The sequence below is a fragment of the Dendrobates tinctorius genome, unplaced genomic scaffold, assembly GCF_039654945.1.
Source record: "Dendrobates tinctorius isolate UK_male_01 unplaced genomic scaffold, ASM3965494v1 ptg000032l, whole genome shotgun sequence".
Classification (NCBI taxonomy): Eukaryota; Metazoa; Chordata; class Amphibia; order Anura; family Dendrobatidae; genus Dendrobates; species Dendrobates tinctorius.
Window position 1 is genome coordinate 35,014,704 of NW_027361700.1, and position 21,838 is coordinate 35,036,541.

A 21,838-nucleotide genomic window follows, 5' to 3' on the forward strand; every position below is an offset into this window, starting at 1 on the left:
TGGGCAGTGAGGGAAAGGTATCGTCCCTGTCCATGGTTACTGGTCCACGCATCGGTGGTCAGGTGGACCTTGCTACTAACGGCGTTTAGTAGCGCATGTTTTATTTTGCCCTCAACATGTTTCTGCAGGGCAGGGACGGCTCGCCTGCTGAAATAAAAGCGGCTGGGCACGTTGTATTGGGGGACTGCCAATGCCATTAAGTCCCGGAAGGTGTCAGTGTCCACCAGCCTGAATGACAGCATTTCAACTGCCAGAAGTTTGGCAATGCCAGCATTCAGAGACTGTGCTCGGGGATGGTTTGCCGAGTAAGGGCGCCTTTTATCCCATGCCTGTGCTACCGATGGCTGTGATGGATGGGAACGTGCTGTTATGGGTGGAATCTGACAGGGTCTCCGGACAACAGTGGCAGAGGTTCTTCCTTGGCGATCCTGTGAGGAAGCCGAACCAGCAGTGTGTGAGCTGGAGGAAGAGGGCCCAACACGAACTGAAGAGGTGGTAGGTGGTGCTGTACGTTGGCCTACGTCTTGAGGGTGTCTATGCAACTCCAACTCGTGCTTGGTGCGCACATGTTTCCACATATTTGTGGTATTGAGGTTGCTGACATTTCTCCCTCTTTTGACTCTCTGATGACACAGCTTGCATTTGACAAAGCAAATGTCATCTGCAACTGTGTCAAAAAAGGACCACGCACTGCAACTCTTGTGAGCGCCCGGTTTGCCTTTGGAAGGAGGAATGCTCCTAACGGGTGCCGAAGTGGAGGGTACAGGCAACCAAGTCTTCCCCCTCCCTCTGCCTCCTGTTTTGGCCGGTAGGGGAATCTCTTCCTCCGAGCTGCTCCCACCACCTTCCTGTTGCTCACGCCATGATGGGTCAAGGACCTCATCATCTTCCCTCCCCTCTTCAAACAGCTGCTTCTCCGGGGTTGTCTCGCCAGCACCGTACGCACCAGAAAGTGGCAACTGAGTCTCGTCATCATCTGATGCGTACTGAGGTGTGCTGACCATAGGCACTGGCCCACTCGCCTCTTCAGATTCAGAGGGACAAAGAAGTTGCGCATCACTGCATACTCCCTCTTCTTCACATTCAGGAATGCTGCTTGGCTGGCCCCCTCTTTCCAAGCCAACAGATTCCGAGAACAGAAGTAGAGATTGTGATGGCTCCTGTCCATGTCTCTCTGACTGCCTGGGCACTTTGGCAGGTGGTGAAGAGACAGATGGTTGCTCTTCGGTGCTCTGACCCTGAGAGGATGCGGAAGTAATTGAAGTCGATGCGTTAGCTGCCATCCATCCGACAACGGCTTCAATTTGTTCCTCCCGCAGCAGTGGGGTACGTTGAGGTCCTACAAAGCTGCGCATAAAGGACTGTTGCCTGCTAAAACTGGGGGATGCTGATCCACTGGTGCCCGCAGCAGGCCCAGAATCCCCACGTCCTCTACCTGTAGAATCCCCACGTCCTCTCCCTGCAGAATCCCCACGTCCTCTCCCTGCTGAAACTCCACGCCCACGCCCACGCCCCCGCGCCTTACTCCCTGCCTTCTTCATCTTGCAAGACTGCTTAAGATAGGCAAAAAAGGACAAAGGGGGGCCTTAGTGTGCTTATTCCTGAACAGCTGGTTACAGGTACAAGAAACACTAATTTTATGAAGTGTGTGTGTGTGGACTAGACTTTAATAGGAGCTGATGTGGCCTACACAAGTTCAAAATGTAGTGTTTGGTGAACTTTTTATGTGGTTTCTTTGTTTGAAACAAACTCAAAGTATGAGAACAAAGAATTGAAACTGATAGTATCACCAACTTTTTGGAGCTATTACAATGCAGGCAGGTAACCTACAATGCAAAAGATGAGGCTCCAAAAAAATTGGGTAATACTAATCTGGCTGCGCCGGCAGGGCACAAGCCAGAAAAAAAGGCTCCTCTATCTACTCCTATATAGTGTTTGCAACCAACCAATGTTGATGGATACGGATGGATGCACACTAATAGGAGAAGAAAAAATGAGCTGCACTCAGAGACAAATATGTGTGAGGCAGTGACGCACGTTGAGCGTCCTACAACCAGACGTAGCTGCAGGACACTCTACTCAGCGTGAGCTGCACTCACACACAGTCAGAGACCTCTCAGACAGCCGTCAACAGTGCAGCTAAGTGGGCACTGGCACTGACAGGCTGCAGAAAGGCTCCGCTGTGTACTCCTATATAGTGTTTGCAACCACCGTAGATGGAGACGGATGGATGCACACTAATAGAAGAAAAAATGAGCTGCACTCAAATAAAAATATGTGTGAGGCAGTGACGCACGCTGAGCGTCCTACAGCCAGACGTAGCTGCAGGACACACTACTCAGCGTGAGCTGCACTCACACACAGTCAGAGACCTCTCAGACAGCCGTGAACAGTGCAGCAAAGTGGACACTAGCACTGAAAGGCTGCAGAAAGGCTCCGCTGTCTACTACTAGTGTTTGCAACCAACGTATATGGATACGGATGGAAGCACACTAGATTGAAATTATTTAAAAAATGCAGCTCAAAAAATAAAAGATGTATGAGGCAGCAGTGATCACACTGGGTGGCCTACAGCCTGACGTGGCTGCAGGACCCACTCCACAGCGTGAGCTGCACTCACACAGCCCTTGCAGACAGCTGTGAAAACAGCGCTGCTAGGGAAAAGCAAGCTACAGTGGTGGTTTATGTAGCCTGGATAAAGCACAATATTGTTTTTAGAATCGCTATTTCTAACTGTCCCTCACAGTCTTCTACAGCAGCCTGTCCCTAACTGAATTCACAGCAGAGTGACCAGAAATGGCGGCTGCGGTGGCTTTTATAGTGCATCATGACATCATTTCGGCAGCCAATCACAGCCATGCCAATAGTTAACATGCCTACATGCCTAACAGGATGTGCCCACACTTCGGAGGATTCCCATTGGCTTAATCAAAGCAAGCAGGCTCATAGCATGATGGGAACTTCCTATTCCGATTCCGATCCCGGAATCCGATATGAAAAAAGTATCGGAATTAAGTATCGGAATTCCGATACCGCTGATATCGGCCGATACCCGATACTTGCGGTATCGGAATGCTCAACACTACTAATAAGTCATGTCAGACTAACTTAATTTCCTTCTATGACGGTATCACTGATTGGGTGGATCAAGGAAATGCTGTAGATATAGTATATCTTGACTTCAGCAAAGCATTTGACAAAGTCTCTCATACAATCCTTATTGAAAAAATGACTAAGTATGGAATGGACAAGGCAACTGTTAGGTGGATTCATAACTGGCTTAGTGATCGGACCCAAAGGGTGGCCGTAAATGGCTGCACATCCAGTTGGAAGAATGTCTCAAGTGGGGTACCACAGGGCTCTGTCCTGGGCCCTGTATTGTTCAACATCTTTATCAACGATTTAGATGAAGGAATTGAGGGTAAACTGATTAAATTTGCTGATGACACAAAGCTAGGAGGGATAGCTAATAATAGAGAAGAGAGAGAGAGGATTCAAAAAGATTTAAATAAACTGGAGAAGTGGGCAGCAACTAACAGAATGGTTTTTAATAGGGAGAAATGCAAAGTACTACATCTGGGCAATAAAAATGAAAAAAGCATATATAGAATGGGAGGAATAGAGCTAAGTGACAGCACATGTGAAAAAGACTTGGGTATACTAATAGATCACAGACTGAATATGAGTCAACAGTGTGATGCAGCAGCAAAAAAGGCAAATGCAATTCTAGGATGTATTAACAGAAGCATACAGTCTAGATCACGTGAAGTCATTATTTCCCTCTACTCCTCTTTGGTCAGACCTCATCTGGAATATTGTGTCCAGTTTTGGGCACCACATTTTAAAAAAGACATCAACAAACTGGAGCAAGTTCAGAAAAGAGCGACCAGAATGGTGACCGGTCTGCAAACCCTGTCTTATGAGGAAAGGTTGCAGGATTTGGGAATGTTTAGTTTGCAAAAGAGAAGACTGAGAGGAGACTTAATAGTTGTCTACAAATATCAAAAGGGCTGTCACATTGTAGAAGGCTCAACTTTATTCTCATTTGCACAAGGAAAGACTAGGAGCAATGGGATGAAACTGAATGGGAGGAGACACAGATTAGATATTAGAAAAAACTTTTTGACAGTTAGAGTGATCAATGAGTGGAACAGGCTGCCACGAGAAGTGGTGAGTTCTCCTTCAATGGTAGTCTTCAAACAGAGGCTGGACAGACATCTGACTGGGATGATTTAGCGAATCCTGCTTTTAGCAGGGGGTTGGACCAGATGGCCCAGGAGGTCCCTTCCAACTCTACGATTCTATGATTCTATGATTCTATGATTCAACTTCTGATCTGCACCAGCCTGCATGTATCTCCATTCAATGTTAGCAAGCAGTGTGAATGGTAACCATATTATCCAACTTCTTTGCTATAATTCATCTGTTAGGGCTCATACTCACTTGTGAGAGACGCACACGATTCTCGTGTGAGTCTCTCGCATGAAATCCTGGAACTCGGACCGGAGTGTGCGGCTACATATATTTCTATGCAGCCGCACGCTCCGGTCCCAGTGCCGGTGGCAGTGCCGAGTTTTCATGCGAGAGACTCACACAAGAATTGTGCAAGTCTCTCGCAAGTGAGTATGAGCCCTTACCTTGTTCTCAGGACTTAAGGTGGTTTTACACATAGCGATATCTCTAAAAATATCGCTAAAGCATCATCGACTTGGTGCCGCAGCAGCGATATCGCTTGCGATATCGCTATGTGTGATACTTACCTCCAACCGGCTCCCCCGCTGTCCATCGCTGATCGTGCAGCTCCATTTCTCATCGGGCACTTCCTGCTGTGCTTCCTGCTGGTGCCGACGAGCGACGCGTGGATGCGGGCGGGAGGACGTCAGGATCGCCGCGTCTGAAAGGTAAGTATCGTCCGCTAGATTGCTGCAATGTCGCTGTGAGATCTGCCTGTGTGGCAGCTCACTAGCGACCAATTAGCGATGCACCAGCGATCCTGACCGGGTCGTATCATTGTCGGGATCGCTGATGCATCGCTAAATGTAAAGGGGCTTGTACTGCTGTATATCCATGGGGGGGAATCACTGGAGATGTTATCTCAGGAGAAGTGTTTTAGCATAGAGATGGAATCAGGATTGGCTCTTTGATCATCTTTTGCACACCAAGAGGTGCAGTGCAGCTGTTGCAAATTTATAACTAAGCAGCTCCCACAATCCCTCTCTCTTGGCCCTGTAGTGGGGTATAAATGTAGACTAACTCTAAGGGGCAAGCAAGTGAGGGGTCAGCACGCATTAAGCAAAGCATCGCATTAGCTAAGCATCTTGCAAGACAGTTACTCCATGACAGTTAGTCAGGACAGGAGTCAGGTAACCCACGCTTTGCTGTAATTTTAGCCATGTGCTTTATTTTTAACCTCCTGTGTTCCCTTGCCATCCACATTCACCGCCCCATCCCTCCCCCATCACCACTCATACACATCAGCCCCTCTATTCTTTCCTCTCCCATGTACAGCTCCCATGCACTTCTCACCTTCCTGAAAAACCTCAGTCCATCTTGCCCAAACACATTCAACAAAAAACTTCTAACATTTCAAATAACTACCTGCTCTTTATGTTCTTACTCCTACTAATTTCAGGGGACATCTCCCCCAACCCTGGTCCACCATCCTCCAACCTCAACCCCTACCCTACCCCATATCAAAACCAAAATAATCTAATTAATATTACTTTAACTCCTTCATCTCCATCTTTCAATTGTGCCCTCTGGAATCCACAGTCTGTATGTAACAAGCTTCCTTTCCTGCATAACTACTTTCTGAACAACTCTCTTAATCTGTTGGCCCTCACTGAAACATGGATTCTGGATTCTGACACTGTCTCTCCTGCTGCCATTTTCTATGGTTGCTTACAATTCACTCATTCCCCGAGACCAACAAACAGACCTGGTGGTGGAGTCGGCATACTCCTGTCCCCACAATGCACTTTCCAGGTCATCCCCCCAGTTCCATCACTCTCATTCCCTTCTTTTGAGGTCCATACCATCAGGCTCTTCCGTCCCCTCTCCCTCAGAGTAGGGGTCATATACCGGCCCCCAGGCTCACCCACTTCCTTGACCACTTTTCAGCCTGGCTGCCGCACTTCATGTCCTCAGAACTACCAACTCCTATCCTGGGAGACTTCAACATCCCCATTAACAACCCTACTTCCACATCTGCATCCCAGCTTCTATTACTAACCACCTCTCTCGGCCTCTCACAGCTCTCAACCTCTGCGACACACAAAGACGGTAACACCCTTGATCTGGTCTTTGTCCGGCTTTGCTCAATGTCCTACTTAAATAACTCACCGCTTCCCCTCTCTGACCACAACATTCTCTCCTTCACGCTCACAAATCCTCGCCCACCCCAGCACACTCCTACCTATCACACATTCAGAAATCTACAAGCCATTAACCCTCAAACACTTTCAGACTCTCTACAATCTTCCCTGTCCCCAATCTCCTCTTTTTCCTGTCCTCATCTGGCTGTTCATCACTACAACAACACTCTTACAACCACCCTTGACCAGGTAGCGCCCCTCACCCTCAGAACCTCCAAACACAGAGTAAATCAGCCCTGGCTCACATCGCAAACTCAATTTCTCCAAAGATGCTCTAGAAGTGCTGAACGCCGATGGAGAAAAACCCGCACACCAGAAGACTTCATCCACTTCAAATTTATGCTACGAACCTACAACTCTGCCCTTCACCTCGCCAAACAGACCTACTTCACCACCCTGTTCTCCTCACTAGCCAACAACCCCAAGAAACTTTTTGACACCTTTCACTTCCTCCTCAGGCCAAAAGCACAAGCTCCTATCTCAGACATTTGTGCAAATGACCTGGCCTCCCATTTTATAGAGAAAATAGATAATATCCATCAGGAAATCCGCTCCCAACCACCAAGTGCTGTGACTCACATCCCTTCCTGCATCTCCCCTGGCTCACTTTCCACATTTGATCCCATCACAGAAGAAGTCTCCAGACTCCTCTCTTCTTCTCGCCCAACTACATGCACTACTGACCCCATTCCCTCACAACTCCTCCAGTCTCTCTCTCTAGTCATCATCACAACTCACCTAACTACAATCTTTAATCTTTCCCTCTCCTCAGGCATTTTCCCATCCTCCTTCAAACACTCTATCATTACTCCATTATTAAAGGAACCTGCTCTCTATCCATCCTGCACAAACAACTACAGACCAGTCTCCAATTTCCCCTTCATCTCTAAACTCTTGGAGCACCTAGTCTACTGCTGCCTTACCCGTTACCTCTCCACTCACTCCCTCCTAGACCCTTCACAGTCTGGCTTCTGACCCCTACATTTGACTGAAACTGCACTCATCAAAGTGATCAATGACCTTCTGACAGCAAAATGTAACGATGAATACTCTCTGCTCATTCTTCTCGACCTTTCTGCAGCTTTCGACACTGTTGACCACCGTCTCCTACTCCATAGGCTCCAGTCACTAGGCATTAAGGACACAGCTCTCTCCTGGTTCTCTTCCTATCTCTCTGACCGCTTGATCATGTGTTTATTCCAAACATTGTTGGTAATAAATAAATCCTCAAACACACCCATAAATAAATTTGGATACGTCGGTTTGACCTTGGAACTTATCGTTGTGCCGTGCATTTAATGGTAATAGACCCCTCAAATGTGAAATGATTGTTGTGCATTTCTTGACCCAACCTCCAGCTTTTGTCCCATATCGATGCTCCTGTTCACCTCCAAACTCCTCGAACAACATGTCCATGCTGAACTTTCTTCTCACCTTGCATTTAACTCACTCTTTGACAACCTACAGTCTGGTTTCTATCTTTGCCACTCCACCGAAACTGCCCTAACCAAAATTATTAATGACTTACTTACCACCAAAACTATCGGACCGACTGACCTTCATTTCTTAAAGTAATGATGGCCATTCGTTGTTCTTTACTTAGCTGCTTTTTTCTTGCCATAATACAAATTCTAACAGTCTATTCAGTAGGACTATCAGCTGTGTATCCACCAGACTTCTGCACAACACAACTGATGGTCCCAACCCCATTTATAAGGCAAGAAATCCCACTTATTTAACCTGACAGGGCACACCTGTGAAGTGAAAACCATTTCCGGTGACTACCTCTTGAAGCTTATCAAGAGAATGCCAAGAGTGTGCAAAGCAGAAATCAAAGCCAAAGGTGGCTACTTTGAAGAACCTAGAATGTAAGACATATTTTCAGTTGTGTCACACTTTTTTGTTAATTATATAATTCCACATGTGTTAATTCATAGTTTTGATGCCTTCAGAGTGAATCTACAATTTTCATAGTCATGAAAATAAAGAAAACTCTTTGAATGAGAAGGTGTGTCCAAACTTTTGGTCTGTACTGTACCTAGGAACTTAATCACTGATTTGTGCATGGATGTACATAACAGTAATTTGTTGTTTTTCAATCTTGATTGCAATTTGTGTTTAAATAAAATTTAGAAAGATTTTTTAGCATATTTGAACTCTTGTTCTCCTTATTAGTCATATATTTTCATCAAGATTGCAGAGATAAATCTCATCAACATCATATACTCCTAGGTATTATACTGGTAAATATCTAAAGGGAGATCCAGCACGACATACTGTATAAGAAAAACCTAAGAGACTGCACGTGAACTACAGGAAAAAGGTCAGCAAGATGGGCAGATTATCCAGTATGGACAGTGTGAGATGTGAAAGATCAAAGGTAAGACAAATGGCACACACAAAATGAAATAGCAGACTGAATGAGTGGGTGCCATATGGAGGAAACATATCAGATTGCATGTGACCCAGGAACAGGATCAGCGCCATGAAAGCGGTATATACCCTTAGTTAGAGGTGAGCACTACTATCAGAAGATAATTAAAAGGGAATATAGGAAAGGGGAAGGGGCAGGACCAGGAACGGCATTTCCACCAATAGGAGTATATTATCGAGGCAGGATAAGCCACGCCCCGGGATGTGATGTCAGCATCCAATCATAACACAAGAAATCACATCACATCGTAATGATATACAGGAAAGTGATAATATTGAGTCCTAGAAGGGCAGTAAGGATGTGGGAAATTTCATCTGGCTCTTAGATATGAGAATAAGAATCACATTAGTGAACCTATTGATGATGTAAAATATGATATTTCAACATGTAAATGGGAATTTTGTTCAAAGCAGAGTAATACATCACAATGTTAACCATGAATGTAAAAGACTATTTAGACTATATAGAAGGAATCAGTGTAAAAATATTTATAGTTGACAATTACATAAATGATTGAAGATCATAGTCCCTGTTTAATAATAATAATAATAATAATAATAATACATTTTAATTCTATAGCGCCGACATATTCCGCAGCACTTTACATTTCAGAGGGGTCTTGTAGAGACGATAGATATTACAGCATAACAAATAACAATAATCACATAGATTATAACAAATACCAAGAGGAATGAGGGCCCTGCTCGCAAGCTTACAATCTATGAGGAAAAAGGGAGACAAGAAAGGTGGGTGGTAACAATTGACCTGTTTAAGCCTTTTGGAGACAAAGATTGCAATTCATGAAATGATGAAAGTCTGATATAGACAGAAGCATCTGTATGCAAAATTTTGGACTGTAAATTAAAAATTATTTACATTTATTCACAAACTGAGTGCCAAGTGATTTGCAAGTATATATGTAAAAACTCAGGAGGGCACTACTGAATAAGATATGCGGATCAACCAGCAGTCAGTATAAACACAAACTGAGAAAATGGAGAAAAAGCTACTGACCAAAATGCAGGGATCACTGCAAAATTACAAATTTTATTGGTAACAAAAAGACAACATCCATATAAAAACATTTAAAAAGTCATACAATGACATGAAACTATCACAAAGGCTTATAGTAAAGCCCAAAGAGCTCCCTCCAGTAATTTTTGGACATACATAAAAAAGGCTCTAGAATATATCACATACAATAGCATGCCTGCAATGAAGAAATGTTCAGAGATGTAATACTAAACATCCATTGAATAATCCATCCAAATAGACTATGGTACAATAATGAATGCAAGTAATAACAAATGTAAGCAACTGAGCCATGAGAATAAACACCATAGGGTACTGAGCATAGATGAAAAGTATAGCAATCATGGTGTAGCCAAGAGGCTAAAATGACCAAGATTAAATCCTGCCTGCATAATCCCTATATAATGCCACTTACAAAGGGGGAGCTTGTGGATCATTATGTTTAGTATTACATCTCTGAACATTTCTTCATTACAGGCATGCTATTGTATGTGATATATTCTAGAGCCTTTTTTATGTATGTCCACTTACTGGAAGGAGCTCTTTGTGCTTTACTATAAGCCTTTGTGATAGTTTCATGTCATTGTATGACTTTTTAAATGTTTTTATATGGATGTTGTCTTTTTGTTACCAATAAAATTTGTAATTTTGCAGTGATCCCTGCATTTTGGTCAGTAGCTTTTTCTCCATATTCTCAAGTGATTTGCAAGTGTCACCTTCCTGCTGTCCAGAATTCCAGAGTGTCTATCCGCCATAATCTCTTTCTTCTCTCATTTCCTAAAATACAATGTGTACAAAACTGAACTCATCATCTTTCCTTCATCTCATCTAACCCCCCTACCCAATCTATGTTTCCCAATTAATGACATCAGACTTTCAGAAGCATTAGAAGTCTACTGCCTTGGAGAAACCCTCGACTCTGACCTGTTCTTCAAACCGCACATCCAAGCTCTTGCCACCTCTTGCTGCCTCCAACTCATAAATATTTCCAGAATCTGTCATTTCCTCAACCCTGAATCTGCTAAAATGTTAGTGCATGCCTTCATCATCTCCCACCTCGACTATTGCAATATCCTCTTCTATAGATAACACTCTTGCACCTCTCCAGTCCATCCTTAAAATTATTATCATTATTATTAATAATATTATTATTATTATTATTTATATAGCGCCATTAATTCCATGGTGCTGTACTTGAGAAGGGGGGTTACATACAAAGTTATAGATATCTTTAACAGTAAACAAATTTACAATGAAAGACTGGTACAGAGGGGAGGGGACCCTGTCCTTGCGGACTTACATTCTAAAATCTGCTGTCCATCTAATCCATTTCTTTATGCTACACCTCGGCTTCTCCCCTTTGCAAATCCAGTCATTGGCTCCCAATTGCCCAACGTATCCAGCTCAAACTGCTAACACTGACCTACAAAGCCATCTGTGTTGTGAACTGGTCACTGAGGAGGATGGCAGGAAATGGCTAGGCCACCAGAAAACCAGAACGGTTCGTAACTTAGCGGATTGCAGACTCCTAATCCAAACAACACAACTAGCAATAGCCATGGGGCATACCTACGATGCCCTTGATGCCTCGGCACAGCCGGAGAGCTAACTAAGCCTAAAGCAAGAAAGGAGAAATCTAAACTGCCGTGGAGTAGAACCCCAAAGGAATAGATAGCCCCCAAACATATATTGTCAGTGAGACAAGATGAGACACAAACGCAGGCAGAAAATAGACTGAGCAAATGATGGGGCACAAACTGACTAGATAGGGAAGGAAAGACACTGTCTGCAATCACGCAAAAACCCTAAAAATCCAACACGTCTGATGAACAAAAAAGCACTGAGGTTTCACGACCTCTCCCCCACTATAGCAGCATTATGGTATGAACTGGCAGCAAAGCAAAAGAGACTAATGTAACAGGGGACTGAACAAACTGACACAAGCTGTAACATATGGAGTGGGGTCCAGCACTGCCCCAGCAGGGAGATCGCTAAACCCTAACAACAAAGCAAAAAGAGGCAAAACCAGATCAGATGCAAAGGATTAGCAAAAGAACAACTTAACTGAAAAATGCAGGATCAGGCAGGAGACAGCAGACCTCAGAATGCACAGGAAGAAAACTAATCACGAGCAGCCACTGAATGAAGCCTGCTTACTTAAATACTTCAGTCAGTAACCCCTGATTTCCAATCATCGTCGTCAGGTGGCAGACATCGGCCAGCTCCACTACCCACAGTGACCACCAGAGGGAGCCCCGACTCAGAAGTCAAATCGAGATAGTTCACAACACATCAGTCTCCACCATATATCTCAGAACTAATCCCCCGATATCTTCCAACATGCAACCTATGGTCTCCCTAAGGCCTCCTTCTCTTGTCCACACTCATGCGTTCCTCACCCAATTGGCTCCAAGACATTTCCCAAGTGTCCTCCATCCTCTGGAATTCTGTGCCTCATCACATCTGATTATCCACCAGACTTGGAACCTTCAGAAAAAAACTTGAAAACCCACCTCTTCAAGAAAGCTTACAGCCTGTAATGACCCAGCTGCCACTTCACCACCATCAGAGCTACCGAAACCCACTGCCTCACTGTCCTTCCCCACTATTCTGAAGACTGTAAGCCCTCAAGGGCAGAGCCCTCTCCTTTCTGTACCAGTCTGTCAATATTAGCTTTTTCGCTGTATTTTATATTAGCATTTTGCATGTAACCCCTTCTCATGTACAGCACCAAGGAATTAATAGTGCTATAAAAATAAATAATAATAATAATCAGTCATATATGACCTTCTTTAAAAGTTCCCGCTGGTGAAGGGAGCAAGGTAAACCCTCAGCTAGTGCATCTGACACCAGCTCATAATCCTTCTGTCAAGGAAAACAAAAAAGAAAGCCAGCAATTATAGTATCATTAAAAACAAGGCAGGAAAACGAAAATAAAAATTGTATTCCAAGCATTATAACACCAAATAGAGTAACAATGAAAAATTGGTAGGGAAGAAGAAAGAATATATCTATACATTAAACCAAACTAAGGTTGACAGTCCAGAAACAAACCTAGCTGGACCATCCCTTAACTTTCAACCCCTCAGCATAACTAAAATTATGACAAAAATCCCAGTGCCATGGGCCAAGTCTCAGCATACTACTACTTTCCAAGATAGACCGTAAAACTGTGCCTCTGCCACTCTAAATCTCCATTCCTGCTTTGATCTTTGGTTGAATTACTGCAACTCTTTGATACAGGAAAGATATATATCTTTGTACCGTGTTAGCCAGTAGATAGAAAAATATTCAGAATTGAGAGTCCTCAGTGGTTGATACCTTTTAATGGCTAACTGAAAAGATGGTAACACATTGCAAGCTTTCGAGACTACTCAGGTCTCTTCATCAGGCCAGACTAATACAAAATCTGAAGTCACATATTTATGCACAATACAGCCTAGAAAAAATGCAATAGATAAGACAAGTGACGTGAAGCAGAACTATCAATATGGGAGAGGGAGAAACATAAATATAAACATTGGACCAGTTCATAGATAAGGAGTCCGGATGTTTTATTGTCTTCTGATTGGGGTCTAGTTCTGTGTTGTGATGCCCCCACACGGTTTTAAAAGGAAATTGCATTTTTTCTAGGCTGTATTGTGCATAAATATGTGACTTCAGAATTTGTATTAGTCTAGCCTGATGAAGAGACCTGAGTAGTCTCGAAAGCTTTCAATGTGTTACCATCTTTTCAGTTAGCCATGAAAAGGTATCAACTACTGAGGACTCTCAATCCTGAATATTTTGCAACTATTTGGTAGCCCTCTTTTATTCCTGGGACTTGTGTCTCTGTCAGCCCAGAGGCATTGGAGGTAATTTCTAGCTAGATTATCTTTCTTCCTCCTGCAGCCCTGGGAATCAGTCCCCACTGCCACTTTTAGGCTAACTAGCTTTTGGGTGTATTTAAGTTTCTGTATTTTGGGGAATATTCCTGATTCTCACTTTGACTTGTTTATTGAATATTTTCTTACTTGATGATTTTATACCCTCTTGTACCTTCTGGTTCTGATCTAGTTACTTGACTATTCTTCCCAGCTCGTATAACTAAATATTAGCTAACTCTATTGCCTCAGCCCCTGTGTAAATCCCAATCCCTGCGCAAGGGTTAGCGGGTGAAGACTATTGCAAACTCTGGGTTGCGGTAAATTGAGTGGTTAGTATCAAGGTTGTTTATCGTTACCATTTGTATAGCTGCCAGGTAATTACGAACAGTACCATTATGGCAAAAAACAACAATAATCCAGATGTGTAAGTGATTGAAAGCAGGAAGCTTCAGAGTTAGACACATCAGGGAGCTAGCATCAATTGGTACCATCATAAAAGAGAACAAAATCCATTTTTGACCTAGTGAGCATTTAATGATCTGGTCAACTGGATATGAAATTAAGATCAAAAAGTTCTATTTTTTTTTTAAAAAAACCCACTGTTGGTGTTAACCAAGCTATACTAAAAAATGAAGCAAACTCCTATTAGTGGATGCAATTTAGAAATAGTGGAAAGAATAGAGCAAACATTATCAAAAATTCTATAGCTCACAATTAAAAATATTTGCATCATTTTCAGCTTTGGGAAATGGTTAATATAATAAAAAATATTACATTACCCTTGCTCCTCCTTACCTCAACTCCCTGCAGGTCCTCCACTACCTCCTTTTCTTTCCTTACTCTTCGGTGTCTATAGCACTGGATGTCTCGATTGACTCAAGATGTCAAGATGTCGTGCCAGTGACTTGTGATCATGCAGTGTTATGACGTTGCTTAAGGCCTAGCCAGTGCCGGAGGTGCTGAAGAGAGAAGAACTAGAGGGAGGGAACAAGACAGGTGAGAATTGAGCTCAGTATGATATATTACATATATTATGATTAAATATGTATACATATTTATTTTCTAACCCATCCATATCTTATCCTGAGACCTCCAAGCATGATAAACACCTTTTACCATCGATCTTAATTCATCTCCATGCATAATTCATAAATGCATAAAATAATTTTGATTTAGTGACCACTGAGTATCCTAAAATAAGCTCAAATATTATATAGTAGAGCAGTATTGTCTATATAATGTGTGTAGAGCAGGCGCAATATCAACTACATATTGTATATACAGTAGTTTCAATGTGATCTACATTCAGCAGTCGCGGTGCCTCCTGTGTTATCCTATGTAACATAGTAACATAGTTATTAAGGTTGAAGGGAGACTTTAAGTCCATCTAGTTCAACCCATATCCTATCCTAACCTGCCCTAACATGTTGATCGAGAGGAAGGCAAAAAAAACCCATGTGGCAAACAGTAAGCTTCACATTGGGGAAAAAAATTCCTTCCCGACTCCACATACGGCAATCAGACTAGCTCCCTGGATCAACGCAATATTAAGGAAACTAGTGTATATACCCTGTAATATTATAATTTTCAAGAAAGGCATCCAGTCCCTTCTTAAATTTTAGTAGAGAATCACTCATTACAACATCATATGGCAGAGAGTTCCATAGTCTCACTGCTCTTACAGTAAAGAATCCGCGTCTGTGATTATGCTTAAACCTTCTTTACTCCAATTCCCTCTGCTTGCTGTCTTCTGCAACATATTCAAATGGTACAACTTCCCACCTCTGATTGCTGTCTCATCTGCTGCAATAGACTCTAATGGTAAAAATTCCCTCTGCTTGCTGTCTTCTGCAACATATTCAAATGGTACAACTTCCCACCTCTGATTGCTGTCTCATCTGCTGCAATAGACTCTAATGGTAAAAATTCCCTCTGCTTGCTGTCTGCTGTGTCATCTGCTGCTTTACCATCTAGAAACATAGTTTAATGTGTCTGCTAATTCTTTGTTATAAATCATTTGGTGCATTGTACTTAAAACTCACTGTTGCATTTCCATGACTGGGATCAGTGTAGATCTTATCTGGTGGAGGTGTTAAAATAGATGTTGCCAGGCTGAATGTCTTTGATCATCCCAAAAAAAAACAAAAAAAAACCCTGGTGTGCTGACCCCAGCTGCCAAATTATCCTCAACCAGTTCCCACAATCCATCTCTTCAGACCCTGCAGTCTGGACTATAAATTTAGAACCATCCATAGGGGTGCACGCATGTGGGGGTGCACGCATCACAGAAGCAAAGCGTCACGAAGATAAGCGTCGGGATACAGCAGTTATTACATGGCAGTTAGTCAGGACAGGAGTCAGGTAACCCTCACTCTGCTGTCCCTTTTAACCATTTGCTTTATTCCTATCCTCCTATGTTCTCTTGCAATCCACTTTCACCGACCAATCCCCCCTCCATCACGACTCATATACATCAGCTCCTCTCTCTTTGCTTCTCCCATGTACAGCTCCCATGCACTTCTCACCTTCTTAAAAAGCCTCAGCCCATCTTGCCCAAACACACTGCACATAAAATCTTCATACAATTCCAAAAACTACTTGCTCTTTATCTTCCTGCTCCTACTGATTTCAGGGGACATCTCCCCCAACCCCGGTCCACCATCCCCCAACCTCAACCCCTACCCTACCTCACATCGAAACCTTAATAATCTTACTAATATCACTTGCACTCCTTCATCTCCTTCTTTCAATTGTGCCCTTTGGAATCCACGGTCTGTATGCAACAAGCTTCCTTTCCTACACAATTACTTTCTGAAAAACTCTCTGAATTTGTTGGCCCTCACGGAAACCTGGATTCAGGATTCTGACACTGTCTCTCCTGCTGCCATTTCCCATGGTGGCTTACAATTCTCCCATTCCCCGAGACCGACAAATAGACCTGGTGGTGGAGTCGGCATACTCCTGTCCCCACAATGCACTTTCCAGGTCATCCCCTCAGTTCCATCACTCTCATTCCCTTCTTTTGAAGTCCACACCATCAGGCTCTTTCGTCCCCTCTCCCTCAGAGTAGCGGTCATATACCGGCCCCCAGGCTCACCCACCCACTTCCTGGACCATTTCTCTGCCTGGCTGCCGCACTTCATGTCCTCAGAACTACCAACCCTTATCCTGGGAGACTTCAACATCCCCATTAACAGCCCCACTTCCACATCTGCATCCCAGCTTCTATCACTAACCACTTCTCTAGGCTTCTCTCAGCTCTCAACCTCTGAAACACACAAAGACGGTAACACCCTGGACCTGGTTTTCGCCCGGCTCTGCTCAATCTCCTACCTAGATAACTCACCGCTTCCCCTCTCTGACCACAACATTCTCTCCTTTACACTCACAAATCCTCGCTCACCCCAGCACCCTCCTACCTACCATTCAGTCAGAAATCTACAAGCCATTAACCCTCATACACTTTCAGACTCCCTACACTCATCATTGTCCCCAATCTCTTCTTTGTCCTGTCCTGATCTGGCTGTACATCACTTCAATGACACTCTTAGAAGCACCCTTGACCAAGTAGCTCCCCTCACCCTCAGAACCTCCAAACACAGAGTGAAACAGCCCTGGCTCACATCGCAAACCCGATTTCTCCAGCGATGCTCTAGGTGTGCTGAACGCTTATGGAGGAAAACACACACACCAGAAGACTTCATACACTTCAAATTTATGTTAAGGACATATAACTCTGCCCTTCACCTCGCCAAACAGACCTACTACACCACCCTGATCTCCTCACTATCCAACAACCCCAAGAAACTTTTTGACACCTTTCACTCCCTCCTCAGGCCAAAAGCACAAGCCCCTATCACAGACATTTGCGCTGATGACCTGGCCTCCCACTTTATAGAGAAAATAGACAATATCCGTCAGGAAATCCGCTCCCAATCACCAAGTTCAGTGACTCCCATCCCTCCCTGCATTTCCCCTGGCTCACTCTCCACATTTGCTCCCATCACAGAAGAAGAAGTCTCCAGGCTCCTCTCCTCTTCTCGTCCAACTACATGCACAACCGACCCCATTCCCTCACATCTCCTCCAGTCTCTCTCCCCAGTCGTCACAACTCACCTAACTACAATCTTTAATCTCTCCCTCTCCTCTGGCATTTTCCCCTCCTCCTTCAAACACTCTATCATTACTCCATTACTAAAGAAACCCACCCTTGACCCATCCTGCACAAACAACTACAGACCAGTCTCCAATCTCCCCTTCATCTCTAAACTCTTGGAGCGCCTGATATACTCACGCCTTACCCGTTACCTCTCCACTCACTCCCTCCTAGACCCTTCACAGTCCGGTTTCCACCCCCTACATTCGACAGAAACTGCACTCATCAAAGTGACCAATGACCTTCTGACAGCAAAACGTAATGGTGACCATTCTCTGCTCATTCTTCTCGACCTTTCTGCAGCTTTCGACACTGTTGACCATCCTCTCCTACTCTCTAGGCTCCAGTCACTAGGCATTAAGGACACTGCTCTTTCCTGGTTCTCCTCCTATCTTTCCGACCGCTCCTTCAGTGTTCTGTTTTCTGGCTCCACTTCATCTCCTCTTCCTCTTCCTCTCACTGTTGGGGTACCTCAGGGCTCAGTCCTTGGCCCCCTTCTCTTCTCTCTCTATACAGCCCCAATTGGACAGACCATCAGCAGATTTGGCTTTCAGTACCATCTTTATGCTGATGACACACAACTGTACACATCATCCCCTGACCTTACCTCCGCTGTACTACAGAACGCCACTGACTGTCTGTCTGCAGTCTCCAACATCATGTCTGCTCTCTATCTGAAACTCAACCTCTCCAAAACTGAACTTCTTCTGCTCCCACCATCTACTAACCTCCCTAAATCTGACATTTCCCTCTCTGTGGGTGGCACCATAATAACACCCCGACAGCAGGTGCGCTGTCTGGGTGTTATGTTCGACTCCGATCTCTCCTTCACCTCCCATATACAATCTCTTGCCCGCTCATGCCGCTTACACCTAAAGAACATCTCTAGAATCCGCCCTTTTCTCACCATGGAAACAACAAAAACTCTCACTGTCGCCCTGATCCACTCCCGCCTAGACTACTGTAATGCTCTATTAATTGGCCTCCCTCTCACTCGACTCTCCCCTCTCCAGTCTATCCTTAATGCAGCAGCCAGGGTTGTCCATCTGGCTAATCGTTTCTCAGACGCGTCCGCTCTTCGCCAGTCGTTACACTGGCTGCCAATTCATTACAGGGTACAATTCAAAGTACTTGTTCTCACCCACAAAGCTCTCCACAGTGCGGCACCCCCTTACATCTCCTCCCTCATTTCTGTCTATCGGCCTAACCGACCGCTGCGCTCTGCAAATGACTTTCGACTAACCTCTGCCCTAATCCGTACCTCCCACTCCCGACTCCAAGACTTCTCCCGTGCTGCGCCAATCCTCTGGAATGCTCTACCCCAAAATATTAGGACCATCCACAATTTGCATAGTTTTAGGCGCTCGCTCAAAACACATTTGTTCAGAGCGGCCTATCACATTCAGTAATCAAAGTCATGTTTGTGTGTGTGTAGCCCATTCACTATCTCCATCTAACCCCCACCCCCTGAAGATGGCTGGACCGTCATTGTAAATACATCATTGTAAATACAAACCTGTGCTTTGTATCCCCCCCACCTCATTGTAGATTGTAAGCTCCACGAGCAGGGTCGTCTTATTTCGCTTTAATTATTGTATTGTTAACGTTGTTACTTATGACTGTTGTGTTTGAAACTGTTCAACTGTAAAGCGCTGCGGAATATGTTGGCGCTATATAAATAAAGATTATTATTATTATTATTATTATTACTCCAGACGTAGAGGATGCCCCCTTGTCCCCGTCACAGGTCTAAGAGTAAAAAGATCATTAGAAAGGTCTTTGTACTGTCCCCGCATATATTTATACATTGTAATAAGATCACCCCTAAGCCTTCGATTTTCCCAACTAAATAACCCCAAGTGTATAATAACCTGTCTTGGTATTGCAGACCCCCTAGTTCCCTAATAACCTTGGTCGCTCTTCTCTGCACCCGCTCCAGTTCAGCTATGTCTTTCTTTTACACCGGAGACCAGAACTGTACACAGTATTCTAAGTGTGGTCACACTAGTGACTTATATAGAGGTAAAATGATGTTCTCCTCATGAGCATCTATGCCTCTTTTAATGCATCCCATTATTTTATTTGCCTTTGCAGCAGCTGCCTGACACTGGCCACTAAATGTGAGTTTGTCGTCCACCCATACACCCAGGTCTTTTTCAGTGACAGTTTTGCCCAGTGTTTTACAATTAAGCACATAATTATACATTTTTTGTCACATATCATAGAAGAAAAAAATCAGGACAAAGGCACAGCTGTATGACCTCGGGTTAATGAAGCTGCACACACATCAGGGAATACAGGTGCCACAGGAGCCAAAAGGAATAATAATCGGCGTCCTTGGGCCAAAAGTAGGAAATCTAAGAAAGAATATCTAACCACTGATTCGGACTCTAGTATTAATGAAGAAATGGACACTGTGGCTATTCCGCAGACTTCCAGTACTGACAGAGAGAGGACCAGGAGAGGGAGCAGGAGGAGGAAAAAATACCGGCTTTGGCCACAAGAGAAAGCAATTGTCCTGGAGATAAATAATGACATTCCTGCTGTTTCACAGATCATTAATTTGACAGACCATACTTTGGACGCTGCTGCTGTTTCTGTCCTGTCTAAGGGTTTGGGATTTTGTTTACCTGGGGATTTTGATTTCATTGATTTTAAAATTGACATGTTTAATCATACTAGGAAGATGCATTTAAGCAAAACCATTGCAAATACCAACAAAGGGAATACCGTAGTTTTAGAAGGAGAAAAACCATGTTCCATAGGGCCAATATGCTTCATGGTTACTGGTTTAGAAGAAGAACCTTTAAGTGCGATTACAAATGATGCTGCACTTTTTATGCAGTCTGACTGCAGCCTCAGATGTCATATCAATTCAGAATATAAAATCAGTAGAAAGTCATTTCACAGGTGGCATAAAATCAACATATATGCCCCCTATTTCCCTATTTCCCCGGGTAACGCTATTGATTTATTTGCAGATTTAGTTATTAGAGATGTTGAGTCTCTTATCTATCCAAAAATGCCTTCAAATCTAAATAATAAAGAGAAAAAGGCTCTGAAAATGATCAGAGATTGGAAAGACACTATTGTAAGAAGAGCTGATAAGGGGGTTCAATGCAGTTTTGCTATCTAGAGAGTTCTACGTAAATGAGGCAGTGAGACAATTGTCGGATGAAATCACATATCTTGCTTTACCAAGTGATCCCAATAATAAATATAAAAATGATCTTAGATCTTTCCTCAGAAGACAGGTTGAAAAGGGCGTAATTTTATGCAAACAGGCAGAAAAATTAGTGCCTTATTGGTACCATGTACCTAAAATCCACAAATCCTCCCGGGCGGCCCATCGTCGCAGGGATTGGATCTCTTACAGAACCATTGTCTAAATATCTCGATTGGCTGTTGCGCCCTCTTCTAAAAACGATATCTTCGTAAATAAAAGATACAGGTGAATTTCTAGCGACTTTAAAAGACTTTACATGGCAGGAAGGTTTTTCATTGACCTCCATTGACGTAGAAAGTCTCTATACAAGAATACCGCATTTAGATGGGGTAGATGCAGTGAGAACAGCGTTATCTAGCACAGACAATGGAGAGGATTTTGTGGACTTTATATGTGAGGGATTAAAATTAGTTTTGGAGCACAATGCCTTTACATTTATGGATGCATGGTACCTGCAGCGGGTGGGTACCGCAATGGGCACCCCCGTTGCTTGTACCTTCGCAAACTTATACTGTACCTTGCGATTTTTGAAGAGAAATTCATCTACTCCACAAAAAATTGTTTTTTAAGCAAATTAAACTCCTCCTGAGATGTATGGATGATATATTCATAGTGTGGGACGGGTTTCAGGAATCGTTCCACCATTTCGTGGATCACTTGAACACGTCCAATAATATGAATATGAGTCTCACTGCCAAATTTGGGGGCGAGACTCTTGAATTCTTGGATGTACTATTACAAATTGTTGAT

General features: G+C 43.7%; 1 protein-coding gene across 6 annotated transcripts in view; it reads right to left on the reverse strand.

Annotated features, from left to right (window-relative positions):
- LOC141086571 (NXPE family member 2-like) overlaps positions 1 to 21,838 on the reverse strand; it is a 724,795-nt gene that overhangs the window by 408,886 nt on the left and 294,071 nt on the right. For 4 of the 6 annotated variants that reach the window (XM_073572721.1, XM_073572719.1, XM_073572723.1 and 1 more), the window contains exon 2: positions 14,502 to 14,680. The exons of the other annotated variants lie outside the window; for them this stretch is intronic. The gene's annotated coding sequence lies outside the window, so the exon portion shown is untranslated. The remainder of the gene's footprint in view (positions 1 to 14,501; positions 14,681 to 21,838) is intronic. 6 annotated transcript variants of the gene reach the window in all.